Raw genomic sequence first — 16,234 nt, 5'->3', positions numbered from 1 at the left:
GGCTGCCTAAGTATGATCCCCAATCAGAGACAACGATAAACAGATGCCTCTGATTGGGACCCATACTAGGCCAACAAAGAAATAGAAACATAGATATGCCCACCCAAGTCACACCCTGACCTAACAAAATAGAGAATAAAAAAGGCTCTCTAAGGTCAGGGCGTGACAGAAGCGTTACAGTTTGCACAATTAAAATTTTAAGATAATTTCAGATTGAGCCGATATAAGCAGAATTTACCGTGAATGTAGTCTCCGCCAATGCAGGAACATTGCCTTTACATTTCAATTGGGCCTTTGCACGATATGGATTGGATAGAGCCCAAAATAAATCATATATAGTCCATACACTGTATACCGTACACCAGGGGTGTCAAACTCATTCCATGCAGGGTCTAGTGTCCGCTGGTTTTTGGTTATCCATTTCATTTAAGACCTAGACAACCAGGTGAGGAGAATTCCTTACTAATCAGTTACCTAAATTCATCAATCAAGTGCAGGGGAGGAGTGAAAACTCACAGACACTCAACGCTCCGTGGAATGAGTTTGACACATGCTGTGCACTCTTAGAAAAAATGGTTCCAAAGGGGTTCTTTGTGGAGGCATAGGGTTCTGCCAATAACCGTTTTCATCTGAAGAACCCTTTTTGGACGATGAGGGTTCTTTGTAATCAAAGGGTTCTTTGGAAGGCAAGAATGGTACTAAACTCAGCAAAAAAAGAAATGTTCCTTTTTCAGGACCCTGTCTTTCAAAGATAATTCGTAAAAATCCAAATAACTTCACAGATCTTCATTGTAAAGGGTTTAAACACTGTTTCCCATGCTTGTTCAATGAACCATAAACAATGAATGAACATGCACCTGTGGAACGGTCGTTAAGACACTAACAGATTACTGACGGTAGGCAATTAAGGTCACAGTTATGAAAACTTAGGGCACTAAAGAGGCCTTTCTACTGACTCTGAAAAACACCAGGGTCCCTGCTCATCTGCGTGAACGTGCCTTTGGCATGCTGCTAAGAGGCATGAAGACTGCAGATGTGGCAAGAGCAATAAATTGCAATGTGCGCACTGTGAGACGCCTAAGACAGCGCTACAGGGAGACAGGACAGACAGCTGATTGTCCTCACAGTGGCAGACCACGTGTAACAACACCTGCACAGGATCGGTACATCCGAACATCATACCTGCGGGACAGGTACAGGATGACAACAACAACTGCCCGAGTTACACCAGGAATGCACAATCCCTCCATCAGTGCTCAGACTGTCTGCAATAGGCTGAGAGAGGCTGGACTGAGGGCTTGTAGGCCTGTTGTAAGGCAGGTCCTCACCAGACATCACCTGCAACAACGTCGCCTATGGGCACAAATCCACTGTCGCTGGACCAGACAGGACTGAAAAAAAGTGCTCTTCACTGACAAGTCACGGTTTTGTCTCACCAGGGGTGATGGTCGGATTTGTCTCACCAGGGGTGAGCCCGGATCTCAATCCCGTTGAGCACGTTTGGGACCTGTTGAATCGGAGGGTAAGGGCTAGGGCCATTCCCCCCAGAAATGTCCGGGAACTTGCAGGTGCCTTGGTGGAAGAGTGGGGTAATATCTCACAGCAAAAACTGCACTGCAGTACTTAATGCAGCTGGTGGCCACACCAGATACTGACTGTTACTTTTGATTTTGACCCCCACTTTGTTCAGGGACACATTATTCCATTTCTGTTAGTCACATGTCTGTGGAACTTGTTCAGATTATGTCTCAGTTGTTGAATCTTGTTATGTTCATACAAATATTTACACATGTTAAGTTTGCTGAAAATAAACGCAATTGACAGTGAGAGGACGTTTCTTTTTTTGCTGAGTTTACATATAACCCTTCAGAATCTGAATAATCAAATCAAAATAAAAGAATTTGTGCGAATACAACAGGTGTGGACCTTACAGTGAAATGCTTACTTATAAGCCCTTAACCAACAATGCAGTTTTAAGATAAATAAGTGTTTAGAAAAATTATAAATACTTAAGGAGCAAAAAAATAACAGTAGCGAGGCTATATACAGGGGGTACTGTTACAGAGTCAATGTGCGGGGACACAGATTAGTTAAGGTAATTGAGGTAATATGTACATGTAGGTAGAGGAAAAGTGACTATGCATGGTTAATAAACAGAGTAGCAGCAGCATAAAAATTGGGGGGTGGGGAGGACAATGCAAATAATCCGGGTAGCCATTTAATTAGCTGTTCGTGAGTCTTATGGCTTCGGGGTAGAAGCTGTTAAGAAGCTTTTTGGACCTAGACTTGGCGCTTTGGTACTACTTGCCGTGCGGTGGCAGAGAGAAAAGTCGATAACTAGGGTGGCTGGAGTCTTTGGCAATTTTTAGGGCCTTCCTCTGACTCCGCCTGGTATAGAGGTCCTGGGTGGCAGGAAGCTTGGCCCCAGTGATGTACTGGGCCGTACGCACTACCCTCTGTAGTGCCTTGCGGTTGGAGGCCAAGCAGTTGCCATACCAAGCGGTGATGCAACCAGTCAGGATCCCCTCGATGGTGCAGCTGTAGAACTTTTTGAGGATCTGAGGACCCATGCCAAATCTTTTCCGTCTTCTGAGGGGGAATAGGCTTTGTCGTGCCCTCTTCACGACTGCCTTGGTGTGTTTGGACCATGTTAGTTTGTTGGTGATGTGGACACCAAGGAACTTTAAGTTCTCAACCTGCTCCCTTTGTAGTCCGTAATAGTTTGCAAGCCCTGCCACATTCGACGAGTGTCAGAGCTATAAGGAAACTTGACCTATATTGGAATATTTGTACATCACAGGAGGCTGCTGAGCGGAGAACAGCTCATGATATCCGGAATGGAGTGAATGGAATGGCATTAAACACGTGGAAACCATGTATTTACCATTGCATTTATTCCGCTGCAGCCATTACCATGAGCCGTCCTCCCCAACTAAGCTGCCACCAACCTCCTGTGTTGTACATGTATGTATTTGTACATGTATCTGGTATTCCCTTAATCATTTTACACAGTACTGAAATAGTTGATATATTTGCCATGATTTCTTTCTTTCAAATTAGTATTTTTCTGTTATTGAGCAGAGAGTAGGAGAATAGAAGGGAGTCTGAGTGAACCAGCAGTGTACTGTATGGTACCTAGTGTTGATTTTTCTGTGTTACATTTCTAGTGTTGATATAAGAGTTGAATGTGATGTTAAATAATCCCAGTGTTGGTGTTAATAACCACATTTGAGTGTGATTATTTTTACTCTGTGTAGAGTAAACACTTGAAACCACGACCATATTATGTATTGATCAGACATTATTTCATAATTTGCAATAGGCCACCATAGCTAAAATATTGATAAACATGAACACTCATGAGAAATAAAGGCGAGAAATAATGGTGAGACATCGTTTGACAGAAAACAAATATTACAGCCATAAACCTAATATAGGCACCCGGCCACCCGGCCAGTGTGCAGGACCCCATTGATTCGTACGGTACTCTATTTGATATCTGCTATATTTGGTTGTGCACTTTTTGGTGAAACTTTTCATTGTTTGTATTTGGAATGTGTGTGCCTGAAATGCTATGACTTACAGTATGTTGTGTCTGTCTTTACATCATATTCCCCCTTCTTTGCCTTGGGAAAGCTGTATCACAGAAATTGTTTTGTATTGTTTTTGTATTTTGTATCACAGCATTCCTGCTGAGGTGGTTGCCTGGGAAGCTGCGCAGATAGAGTAGATGTTGAATTGACTAAAATGTTGATCATTACAGCTTGATGATAGTGAAAAGACAAAAGGAGATAGAAAATAATAGTTAAATAATAATAAACCCCCCTAACCATCATGATTAGCCCCAATGACACAAGCTACATCAACTGTACGACAACAACCCACACAATGGAATAGTAAAATATGATTTCCAGGGGTAAATTACAAATACTATACACACCGCAACTCCTTTTGTGGACAACATTCCTTTGTGTCAGCTGTGTGCTGGCAGTTCTCCGACTTAATGTAGCGAGCTTAAGGATGAAAGAACGAAAAACATATAGTGACTGTCAGGTTTGTTACAGAAAGTATACCGTTCACAAGTCAAAGCAGCCACAGTTATAATTGCATTATCTAACGTTAGCACCCCCGATCCAAATACTAGATTACGTTACCGCCTGCACTTGCAAGATCCACTGATCCACTGTTAATGATGATACAGCATCCGTCTTCAGGATTAGCTTCGTGGCAAGACCCATCGAATGTTCTCCCCAATTAATAAAGCAACTTTGCTTGAAATGTGCACTGCACACGCATGACATGATCGTAATTTTCGGTGCAGCCTGTTCACCCGAAATAAAAAATTATTGAATAAAAAAAAAGCAGCCACTGCTGTCGAATGTCTTCATTCTTCGGAAAATAGTGTAATAATAAATTAACAGTATGGCATCCAGGCACAACACAGTGGGCTTTTTTCGGCATGCTAGTAAGCTAGCTAAAAGTCACAACACAGTGGGCTTTTTTCGGCATGCTAGTAAGCTAGCTAAAAGTCACAACACAGTGGGCTTTTTTCGGCATGCTAGTAAGCTAGCTAAAAGTCACAACACAGATGAAAAGGGGTTAGTTATCGTTCTGCCATGTTCTGCTTGAGCTATCTTACGGTTTGTAAACATGCTTAGCCCCCTCCTGTACTCCCTGTTCACCCACGACTGTATGACCGCACACGACTCCAACACCAGCATTATGTTTTCCGACGACACGACAGTTGTAGGCATGATCACCAATGACGAATGAGACAGCCTATAGGGAGGAGGTTAGAGAGCTGGCAGTGTGGTGCAGGACAAAAACCTCTCCCTCAATGTCAACAAGACAAAGGAGCTGATGGTGGACTACAGGAAGTGGAGAGCTGAATACACCCCCATTCACATCAACGGGGTGGTAGTGGTGAAGGTCGAGAGCTCTAAGTTCCTTGGTGTCCACATCACTAAGGACCTATCATGGTCCAAACACACCAACACAGTTGTGAAGAGGGCACAACAACGCCTCTTCCCCCTCAGGAGGCTGAAAAGATTTGGCATGGGCCCTCAGTTCTACAGCTGCACCATTGCGAGCGTCTTGACCGGCTGCATCACCGCTTGGTATGACAACTGCTCGGCATCCGATCGCAAGGCGCTACAGAGGGTAATGCGTATGGCCCAGTACATCACTGGGCCAAGCTCCCTGTCATTCAGGACCTCTGTACCAGGCTGTGTCAGAGGAAGGCCTTAAAATTGTCAAAGACTCCAGCCAGCCAAGTCACAGTCTGTTCTCTCTGCTACCGCAAGGCGGTTGTACCGGAGCACCAAGTCTAGGACCAAAAGGCTCCCGGACATCTTCTACTCCAAAGCCGTAAGACTGCTAAACAGTAAATTAAAAGGCTACCCAAACGTTCTGCTTTTTACCCCCTACCTACATGTACTTCAATGTACTTCAATCAATCAATCACCTAACCAAACCTACATGTACATATTACCTCAATCAATCACCCCAACTGCTCCTTGTATATAGCCTGCATATAGCCTGCATATAGCCTGTATATAGCCTGTATATAGCCTCGTTACTATTTCATTGTGTTATTCTATTGTGTAACTATTTCCTTTTTATCCATTTGTAAAATGTCTTACTTTTGAACTGCAGTGTTGGTTAAGGGCTCGTCAGTGAGCATTTCACGGTAAACTCTACATTTGTTGTATTCGGTCCATGTAACAAATACAATTTGATTTCATTGCACTGGTATGCAAAGATAAATACGATTTTTCTAAAGTAATCCAATCTGTTAGTAGTTGGATTTATCGCACCTGTTACTGAGATGTTTGTTCCAGTTTAAATGATTTAGGTAGTCCCACTAATCAATCTGCCCTACCCTGGCAGTCATTCTGAATGCAGGTTGAGGTGATTAAAAGTTCCAATTGTTGGATATCCTCACTAGTGTTGTCAATTTAGCGACTTTGTCGCTTTCGAGGACCACAGCTGTGCTGCAGCAAGGCAAATTGGTGCTGTGACAAAAATGTCATAAAATCGCATACACAGATTTACTGATGTTATTGCAGGTGCAGCGAAATGCTTATGTTTCTAGCTCCAACAGTGCAGTACTAATACCTAGCAAAACAGAAACAATACAAACATCATCCAAAAAGTTAAAATATACTGCTCAAAAAAATAAAGGGAACACTTAAACAACACAATGTAACTCCAAGTCAATCACACTTCTGTGAAATCAAACTGTCCACTTAGGAAGCAACACTGATTGACAATAAATTCCACATGTTGTTGTGCAAATGGAATAGACAACAGGTGGAAATTATAGGCAATTAGCAAGACACCCCTAATAAAGGAGTGGTTCTGCAGGTGGGGACCACAGACCACTTCTCAGTTCCTATGATTCCTGGCTGATGTTTTGGTCACTTTTGAATGCTGGCGGTGCTTTCATTCTAGTGGTAACATGAGACGGATTCTACAACCCACACAAGTGGCTCAGGTAGTGCAGCTCATCCAGGATGGCACATCAATGCGGGCTGTGGCAAGAAGGTTTGCTGTGTCTGTCAGCGTAGTGTCCAGAGCATGGAGGCGCTACCAGGAGACAGGCCAGTACATCAGGAGACGTGGAGGAGGCCGTAGGAGGGAAACAACCCAGCAGCAGGTCCGCTACCTCCGCCTTTGTGCAAGGAGGAGTAGGAGGAGCACTGCCAGAGCCCTGCAAAATGACCTCCAGCAGGCCACAAATGTGCATGTGTCTGCTCAAACGGTCACAAACAGACTCCATGAGGGTGGTATGAGGGCCCGACGTCCACAGGTGGGGGTTGTGCTTACAGCCCAACACCGTGCAGGACATTTGGAATTTGCCAGAGAACACCTAGATTGGCAAATTCGCCACTGGCGCCCTGTGCTCTTCACAGATGAAAGCAGGTTCACACTGGGCACATGTGACAGACGTGACAGAGTCTGGAGACGCCGTGGAGAACGTTCTGCTGCCAGCAACATCCTCCAGCATGACCGGTTTGGCGGTGGGTCAGTCATGGTGTGGGGTGGCATTTCTTTGGGGGGCCGCACAGCCCTCCATGTGCTCTCAGAGGTAGCCTGACTGCCATTAGGTACCGAGATGAGATCCTCAGACCCCTTGTGAGACCATATGCTGGTGCGGTTGGCCCTGGGTTCCTCCTAATGCAAGACAATGCTAGACCTCATGTGGCTGGAGTGTGTCAGCAGTTCCTGCAAGAGGAAGGCATTGATGCTATGGACTGGCCCACCCGTTCCCCAGACCTGAATCCAATTGAGCACATCTGGGACATCATGTCTCACTCCATCCACCAACGCCACATTGCACCACAGACTGTCCAGGAGTTGGCGGATGCTTTAGTCCAGGTCTGGGAGGAGATCCCTCAGGAGACCATCCGCCACCTCATCAGGAGCATGCCCAGGCATTGTAGGGAGGTCATACAGGCACGTGGAGGCCACACACACTACTGAGCCTCATTTTGACTTGTTTTAAGGACATTACATCAAAGTTGGATCAGCCTGTAGTGTGGTTTTCCACTTTCATTTTGAGTGTGACTCCAAATCCAGACCTCCATGGGTTGATAAATTAGATTTCCATTGATTATTTTTGTGTGATTTTGTTGTCAGCACATTCAACTATGTAAAGAAAAAAGTAGTTAATAAGATTATTTCATTCATTCAGATCTAGGATGTGTTATTTTAGTGTTCCCTTTATTTTTTTGAGCAGTGTACATTTCTTAAGAAATTAAGAAATGTCGGAATGAGTCCAATAGCAACACATATAGCACTGTAACAGTAATCTAAATGCAATCTTTACGTATCTATACCGGATGAATTACTAGGATATACTAGGAATTATAAACTGGGTGATTCAAGCCTTGAATGCTGATTGGCTGACAGCCTTGGTACATCGGACCGTATTCCACGTGTATGACAAAACATTAATTTCTACTGCTCTAATTAGGTTGGTAACCAGTTTATAATAGCAATAAGGCACCTCGGGTGTTTGTATTCCACAGCCCCTCGGGCCTTATTGCTTAATTATACTGTATGTTCAGCAGTAGATATGTTAGAGTGAGCTACAGTATGTGTGCATGTGTCTGCGCCTCACACAGGAAGCGGCGCAGGTCCTAATCCAGGCACTTGTCATCTCCCGTCTGGATTACTGCAACTCGCTGTTGGCGGGGCTCCCTGCCTGCGCCATTAAACCCCTACAACTCATCCAGAACGCCGCAGCCCGTCTGGTGTTCAACCTTCCCAAGTTTTCTCACGTCACCCCGCTCCTCCGCACACTCCACTGGCTTCCAGTTGAAGCTCGCATCTGCTACAAGACCATGGTGCTTGCCTACGGAGCTGTGAGGGGAACGGCACCTCCGTACCTTCAGGCTCTGATCAGTCCCTACACCCAAAGAAGGTGTTCATTGACAATTTGAATTGAGAACCACTCAAAAAATGTGTGTTCCGCTTTGTGAAGGGTGGTGATTCTATGTGGAACCACAATGACTCAATAACCCTTCGAGCTCTTCAGTGGTTCTTTACAGTTGGCAAAAAGGGTTCTTTGCTCTTTTGGTTATAACTAAAATGTGGGAGGCAGCTCATTGGAATATTTTGGGGTGTGGTTTGCTCACAGCTCTTTTTTTGCAACCTTGAGTGAGAGTGCTATTCCAGTTTATCTAATATGTTGTGGTACGCTATTACAGGTTATAAATCAGTCAGATTTTGTCAATTGTTCTCAATTGACACAGGGCCACATGTGAGTCTTTACAAAACACCATCACTGGTCATAGTCATATATTGTTTAACAGAGTTTCCCAAACTGGGTGCACATTTAGTTTTTTTGCCCTAGCATTACACAGCTGATTCAAATAATTAAAGTTTGATGATGAGCTGGTTATTTCAATCAGCAAAAACCAAAACATCCACCCAGGAGAGGCCCTAGGACCAAGTTTGGAACCCTGATATATAACCTGTAATAGCATACCACAACATATTAATTAAACTGGAATAGCACTCTCACTCAAGGTTGCAAAAAAAGAGCTGTGAGCAAACCACACCCCAAAATATTCCAATGAGCTGCCTCCCACATTTTAGTTATAACCAAAAGAGCAAAGAACCCTTTTTGCCAACTGTAAAGAACCACTGAAGAGCTCGAAGGGTTATTGAGTCATTGTGGTTCCACATAGAATCACCACCCTTCACAAAGCGGAACACACATTTATTTGTGTATATATACTTTTTTTAAATGTAATCTTTATCTTCTAGGCAAGTCAGTAAAGAACAAAGTCTTATTTACAATGACGGCCTACCCCGGATGATGCTGGGCCAATCGTGCGAGGCTCTATGGGACTCCCAATCACGGCAGGGTGTGATACAGCCTGGAATCAAACCAGGGTCTATAGTGACACCTCTAGCACTGAGATGCTGTGCCTTAGACCGCTGAGCCACTCGGAAAGCAGTTTCACTTTCTGTAAATGCTGTGGGCTCAGGGATTGTTTGAAGGCTACCAAGATCAAGGCCAATCACTACTGAATAGAAAGCACACAGCACAGGCTTAGGGCTGTAAGACTGAGAGAAGGATACATAATGAATGTTCTCATGTCTTCAGATTAACTAATGTATCTGCTGCTATTTTAATTATGTTTTAATTCAATATCCTGGGGATTAATGCCAAGATGATCAAAGAATCGCAAATAAATAAAGAAGCTATAGGTTGTCATGACGTTGGCCTCTTTGAGTACAAGGAGGACAGTTGACCCCCTCCCCCCCTTTTGCACCATCCCCCAACCTACCTTCCCCCACCCAGTCCCTGTGTGAAGGAGTGGTAAAATTCCAGGAGAGTCTCTGGCCACATGGCCCATAGAGAGACACAGGAAATTCTTCCAACTCACAGAATTGGGGAGCCAAGCGACATTTGTGTTCTGGAGAAGGTATGGAAGATTGGTGAAGAATCCAGCTACGAACTGGTCCGCTTGGTACAATTTTGTGATACTCAGAAGAGACAATATAGCCATATTACCATAAAACTGTTTATATAATAGCCTCAGCTTGAGACTTGCATCATAATGGTTGTATAAAATGTATTAATAAGGATAAAGCTATTTGTAATACATTGAGATGCTATGTACTGATGTTAATGTGATAGAATTGGATTTCTGTACCAAGCTTCACTCAGCCATCGGCACGCCCCCAAGGGACACAGACAGGACCAGGCATCATTTGACAAGCCTGTTCAAGGGTCACTATAAAACTATACCCTGAGCTACATTTCTCCAGACCAGGCCTCCACTCCATTAGTGAGTTGGCCAGTAGGTTTTACAATCCAATTCCTCTACTGAAAGTGAACTACACCACGTGGTTAACTTTTAGACTATCGAGACCGACAGAATAAGAACAAGTCTTTGATATTAATTATTAGTCTGCAGCTTAGTAAATTATATCATCGAATGCGAAGACCAACGAAACATCCATTCTATGACGACATTAATGAATGTCGCTTTGAAAGATCCATTCTAACCGAGAGAGAGAGAGAGAGAGAGAGAGAGAGAGAGAGAACTCTCCATCAGAACGACGCTCCAACAAGGATCCCGACGACACACTGAGCGTAAATATATATTGATTGCAATTGTTCCCGAATGAGTGAGCCTTCAATTGTCAATTGTTAATATTAATGAACTCTGTGTAACTTCTCAGCTGACCGTTTATGACCCATTATCTAACAGACCAGCCATGCCTGTTAGCCATTAGGGCACATTACTATACCAATCCTTTGTGACGATAATTACTGTTTGTATGTTTTCTGTTAATTACTTAGTGTAGTAAATAAATGATTTTAAGATAATTGATGTATGGATGATTTTAGTAAAGACTGGGTTCGTGCAGATACAATAATTTACGACGTTTGGAATGAGACTGAACACGAGGTAAAATACACCATTTAAACCAGAAGATAATCGGCCTATATTATAATATAGGAAAGTTATATTAGGAAAATTATAACTTTGTAATCTGTAAACATTTTCCTTGGTGCCCCGATCTCCTAGTTAATTACAATTAAACCATTAATCAGTTTAATCGCGTGATAATAATTACAGGGAGTTAATTGATAAACATGTCTTCAGTTTAATGGTACCCCAAAGACACGACAAGGTACATTTAAAAAATGGCTCAAAGAAAATAATATTTACACCAATTGACAAAAAAACAATTATTTAATCCACACCAAAACAACCTTTACTGCTCAAAATACCTACACGATCAAAAGTATGTGAACACTGCTCGTCTAACATCCAATTACAAAATAACTAATATAGAGTTGCTCCCCCTTTGCTGCTATAACAGCCTCTACTCTTCTGGGAAGACTTTCCACTAGATGTTGGAACATTGCTGCGGGGACTTGCTTCCATTCAACTACAAGACCTAGACCAAGACCTGATGTTGGGCGATTATGCCTGGCTCGTAGTCGGCGTTCCAATTTATCCCAAAGGTGTTTGATGAAGTTGAGGTCAGGGCTCTTTGCAGCCCAGTCAAGTTCTTCCCCCCTGATCTCGACAAACCATTTCTGTATGGACCTCACTTTGTGCACGGGGGCATTGTCATGCTGAAACAGGAATGGGCCTTCCCCAAACGGTTGCCACAAAATTGGAAGCACAGAATCATCTAGAATTCCCCTTCACTGGAACTAAGGGGTCTAGCCCAAACCATGAAAAACAGCCCCAGACCATTATTCCTCCTCTACCAAACTTTACAGTTGGCACTATGCATTGGGGCAGGTAGCGTTCTCCTGGAATCCGCCAAACCTAGATACTTCCGTCGGACTGCCAGATGGTGAAGCGTGATTCATCACTCAAGAGAACGCGTTTCCACTGCTCCAGAGTCCAATGGTGGCGAGCCTTACACCACTCCAGTCGACGCTTGGCATTGCGCATGGTGATATTATATGTGTGCGGCTGCTAGGCCATGGGAACCCATTTCATGAAGCTCCCGATGAACAGTTCTTGTGCTGACCTTGCTTCCAGAGGTAGTTTGGATCTCGGTAGTGAGTGCTGCAACAGAGGACAGACAATTTTTACACGCTAATCGCTTCAGCACTCGTTGGTGCCGTTCTGTGAGCTTGTGTGGCCTACCACTTTGTGGCTGAGCCATTGTTGCTCCTACATAAATTATAAATTAACAAAAATTAAAAAACGGTTTTCGCTTTGTCATTATGGGGTAGTTTGTGTAGATTAATGGGGATTTTTTTTATTTAATCAATTTTATACCAAGACTGTAATGTAACAAAATGTGGAAATTGTCAAGGGGTCTGAATACTTTCCGAATGCACTGTATAGTGTACAAATCAAATCAAATTTCATTTGTCACATACACATGGTTAGCAGATGTTAACGCGAGTGTAGAGAAATGCTTGTGCTTCTAGTTCCGACCATGCAGTAATATCTAACAAGTAATCTAACCTAACAATTTCACAACAAGTACCTTATACACACAAGTGTAAAGGAATGAATAAGAATATGTACATAAAAATATATGAATGAGCGATGGCCGAACGGCATAGGCAAGATGCAGTAGATGGTATAGAGTACAGGATATACATATGAGATGAGTAATGTAGGGTATGTAAACATTATATAAAGTGGCATTGTTTAAAGTGGCCAGTGATACGCTTATTACATCCATTTTTTCATTATTAAAGTGGCTAGAGATGAGTCAGTATGTTGGCAGCAGCAACTCAATGTTAGTGTTGGCTGTTTAACAGTCTGATGGCCTTGAGATAGAAGCTGTTTTTCAGTCTCTCGGTCCCCGCTTTGATGCACCTGTACTGACCTCGCCTTCTGGATGATAGCGTGGTGAACAGGCAGTGGCTCGGGTGGTTGTTGTCCTTGATGATCTTTTTGGCCTTCCTGTGACATCGGGTGGTGTAGGTGTCCTGGAGGGAAGGTAGTTTGCCCCCGGTGATGCGTTGTGCAGACCTCACTACCCTCTGGAGAGCCTTACGGTTGTGGGCGGAGCAGTTGCCGTACCAGGCGGTGATACAGCCCGGCAGGATGCTCTCGATTGTGCATCTGTAAAAGTTTGTGGGTGTTTTTGGTGACAAGCCGAATTTCTTCAGCCTCCTGAGGTTGAAGAAGCCCTCTGCGCCTTCTTCACCACGCTGTCTGTGTGGGTGGACCATTTCAGTTTGTCCGTGATGTGTACGCCGAGGAACTTAAAACTTTCCACCTTCTCCACTACTGTCCCGTCGATGTGGATAGGGGGCTGCTCCCTCTGCTGTTTCCTGAAGTCCACGATCATCTCCTTTGTTTTGTTGACATTGAGTGTGAGGTTATTTTCCTGACACCACACTCCAAGGGCCCTCACCTCCTCCCTGTAGGCTGTCTCGTCATTGTTGGTAATCAAGCCTACCACTGTAGTGTCATCTGCAAACTTGATGATTGAGTTGGAGGCGTGCATGGTCACGCAGACATGGGTGAACAGGTAGTACAGGAGAGGGCTGAGAACGCACCCTTGTGTGGACCCAGTGTTGAGGATCAGCGGGGTGGAGATGTTGTTACCTACCCTCACCACCTGGGGGCGGCCCGTCAGGAAGTCCATGACCCAGTTGCACAGGGCGGGGTCGAGACCCAGGGTCTTGAGCTTAATGAAGAGTTTGGAGGGTACTATGGTGTTAAATGCAGAGCTGTAGTCGATGAACAGCAATCTTACATAGGTATTCCTCTTGTCCAGATGGATTAGGGCAGTGTGCAGTGTGATTGCTATTGTGTCGTCTGTGGACCTATTGGGGCGATAAGCAAATTGGAGTGGGTCTAGGGTGTCAGGTAGGGTGGAGGTGATATGGTCCTTGACTAGTCTCTCAAAGTACTGCATGATGACAGAAGTTAGTGCTACGGGACAATAGTCGTTTAGCTCAGTTACCTTCGCTTTCTTGGGAACAGGAACTATGGTGGCCCTCTTGAAGCATGTGGGAACAGCAGACTGGGATAAGGTATTGATTGAATATGTCCGTAAACACATCAGCAAGCTGGTCTGTGCATGCTCTGAGGACGCGTCTGGGGGTGCCGTCTGGGCCGGCAGCTTTGCGAGGGTTAACACGTTTAAATGTTTTACTCAAGTTGGCTGCAGTGAAGGAGAGCCCGCAGGTTTTGGTAGCGGGCCATGCCAGTGGCACTGTATTGTCCTCAAAGCGAGCAAAGAAGTTGTTTAGTTTGTCTGGGAGCAAGACATCGTGGTCCATGACGGGGCTGGTTTTCCTTTTGTAGTCCGTGATTGACTGTAGACCCTGCCACATACCTCGTGTCTGAGCCGTTGAATTGCGACTCTACTTTGTCTCTATACTGACGCTTAGCTTGATTGATTGCCTTGCAGAGGGAATAGCCACACTGTTTGTATTCGGTCATGTTTCCGGTCACCTTGCCCTGTTAAAAACAGTGATTCGTGCTTTCAGTTTTGCGCGAATGCTGCCGTCAATCCATGGTTTCTGGTTGGGGAATGTTTTAATGGACGCTGTGGATACAACATCACCGATGCACTTGCTAATAAACTCGCTCACAGAATCAGCGTATTCATCAATGTTATTGTCCGACGCTATGCAGAACATATCCCAGTCCACGTGATCGAAGCAATCTCGAAGCGTGGAATCCGATTGGTCGGACCAGCGTTGAACAGACCTGAGCACGGGCACTTCCTGTTTTAGTTTCTGTCTATAGGCTGGGAGCAACAAAATGGAGTCGTGTTCAGATTTTCCGAAAGGAGGGCGGGGGAGGGCTTTTTATGCGTCGCGGAAGTTAGAATAACAATGATCCAGGGTTTTGCCAGCCCGGGTTTTGCATCACACTCAATTAACATAAATGAACACTGAAGAAAATTTAAACGTAAAGTGTTGGTCCCGTGTTTCATGAGCTGAAATAAAAAATCCCAGACATTTTCCATACGCTCCAGAAGCTTATTTCTCTCAGATGTTGTTTACATCCCTGTTAGTGAGTATTTCTCCTTTGCCAAGATAATCCAACCACTTGACAAGTGTACCATATCACAAAGCATGATCGTATATTAAACAGCATGATCATTACACAGGTGCACCTTGTGCTCGGGACAATAAAATGCCACTCTAAATTGTGAAGTTTTGTCACACAACACAATGCCACAGATGTCTCAAGTTTTGAGGGAGCATGCAATTGGCATGCTGACTCCAGGAATGTCCACTAGAGCGGTTGCCAGAGAATTGAATGTTAATTTCTCTACCTTAAGCCGGTGGGGTTATGGTATGGGCAGGCATAAGCTATGTACAACAAACACATTTGCATTTAATCAATAGTAATTTGAATGCAGAGAGATACCGTGACGAGATCGTGATGCCAATTATCGTGCCATTCATTCGCTGCCATTACCTCATGTTTCAGCATGATTATGCATGGCCCTATGTTGCGAAGATCTGTACACAATTCCTGGAAGATGAAAATGTCCCAGCTCTTCCATGGCCTGCATACTCACCAGAAATGTCACTCATTGAGCAGGTTTGGAATGCCCTGGATCGACGTGTACAACAAGCGTGTTCCAGTTCCCGCCAATATCCAACAACTTCGCACAGCCATTGAAGAGGAGTGGGATAACATTCCACAGGCCACAATCAACAGCCTGATCAACTCTATGCGAAGGATATGTGTCACACTGCATGAGGCAAATGGTGGTCACACAAGATACCGACTGGTTTTCTGATCCACGCCCCTACCTTTTTTTAAGGTACCTGTGACCAACTGATACATATCTGTATTCCCAGTCATGTGAAATCCATAGATTAAGGCCTAATGAATTTATTTAAATTGACTGATTTCCTTATGTGAACTGTAATTTAGTAAAATCTTTGAAATTGTTACATGTTGCGTTCATATTTTTGTCCAATATACTATAGTTCTACTTGTGGCTTTTTGAATCTAAGATGGATAAAGACAGAACAGCAAACCATACATCTCTTACCCCCAAATGAACTATCTGTGCTGCTGTTTTAATTGTTTTAAGTCAATCTCCTGGGGATTAATGCAAAAATGATTGAATAATCCCAATGCTGTATGAAGTCATTTCTCTCTTCTCTCTCACTCTTTCTCCCTCTCTCCCCACATGGTCATTAGCAGCAGACAATACCTGTCAATAATACATCTGCATCCATTATCTTGCTCTACATCTCTCCACCCCACCCCTTTCCTTTCTCTCAACCCCCCCATCTCTCTAT

This window comes from Salmo salar, chromosome ssa01, assembly GCF_905237065.1.
Source record: "Salmo salar chromosome ssa01, Ssal_v3.1, whole genome shotgun sequence".
Classification (NCBI taxonomy): domain Eukaryota; kingdom Metazoa; phylum Chordata; class Actinopteri; order Salmoniformes; family Salmonidae; genus Salmo; species Salmo salar.
This window is presented reverse-complemented; position numbering follows the sequence as displayed.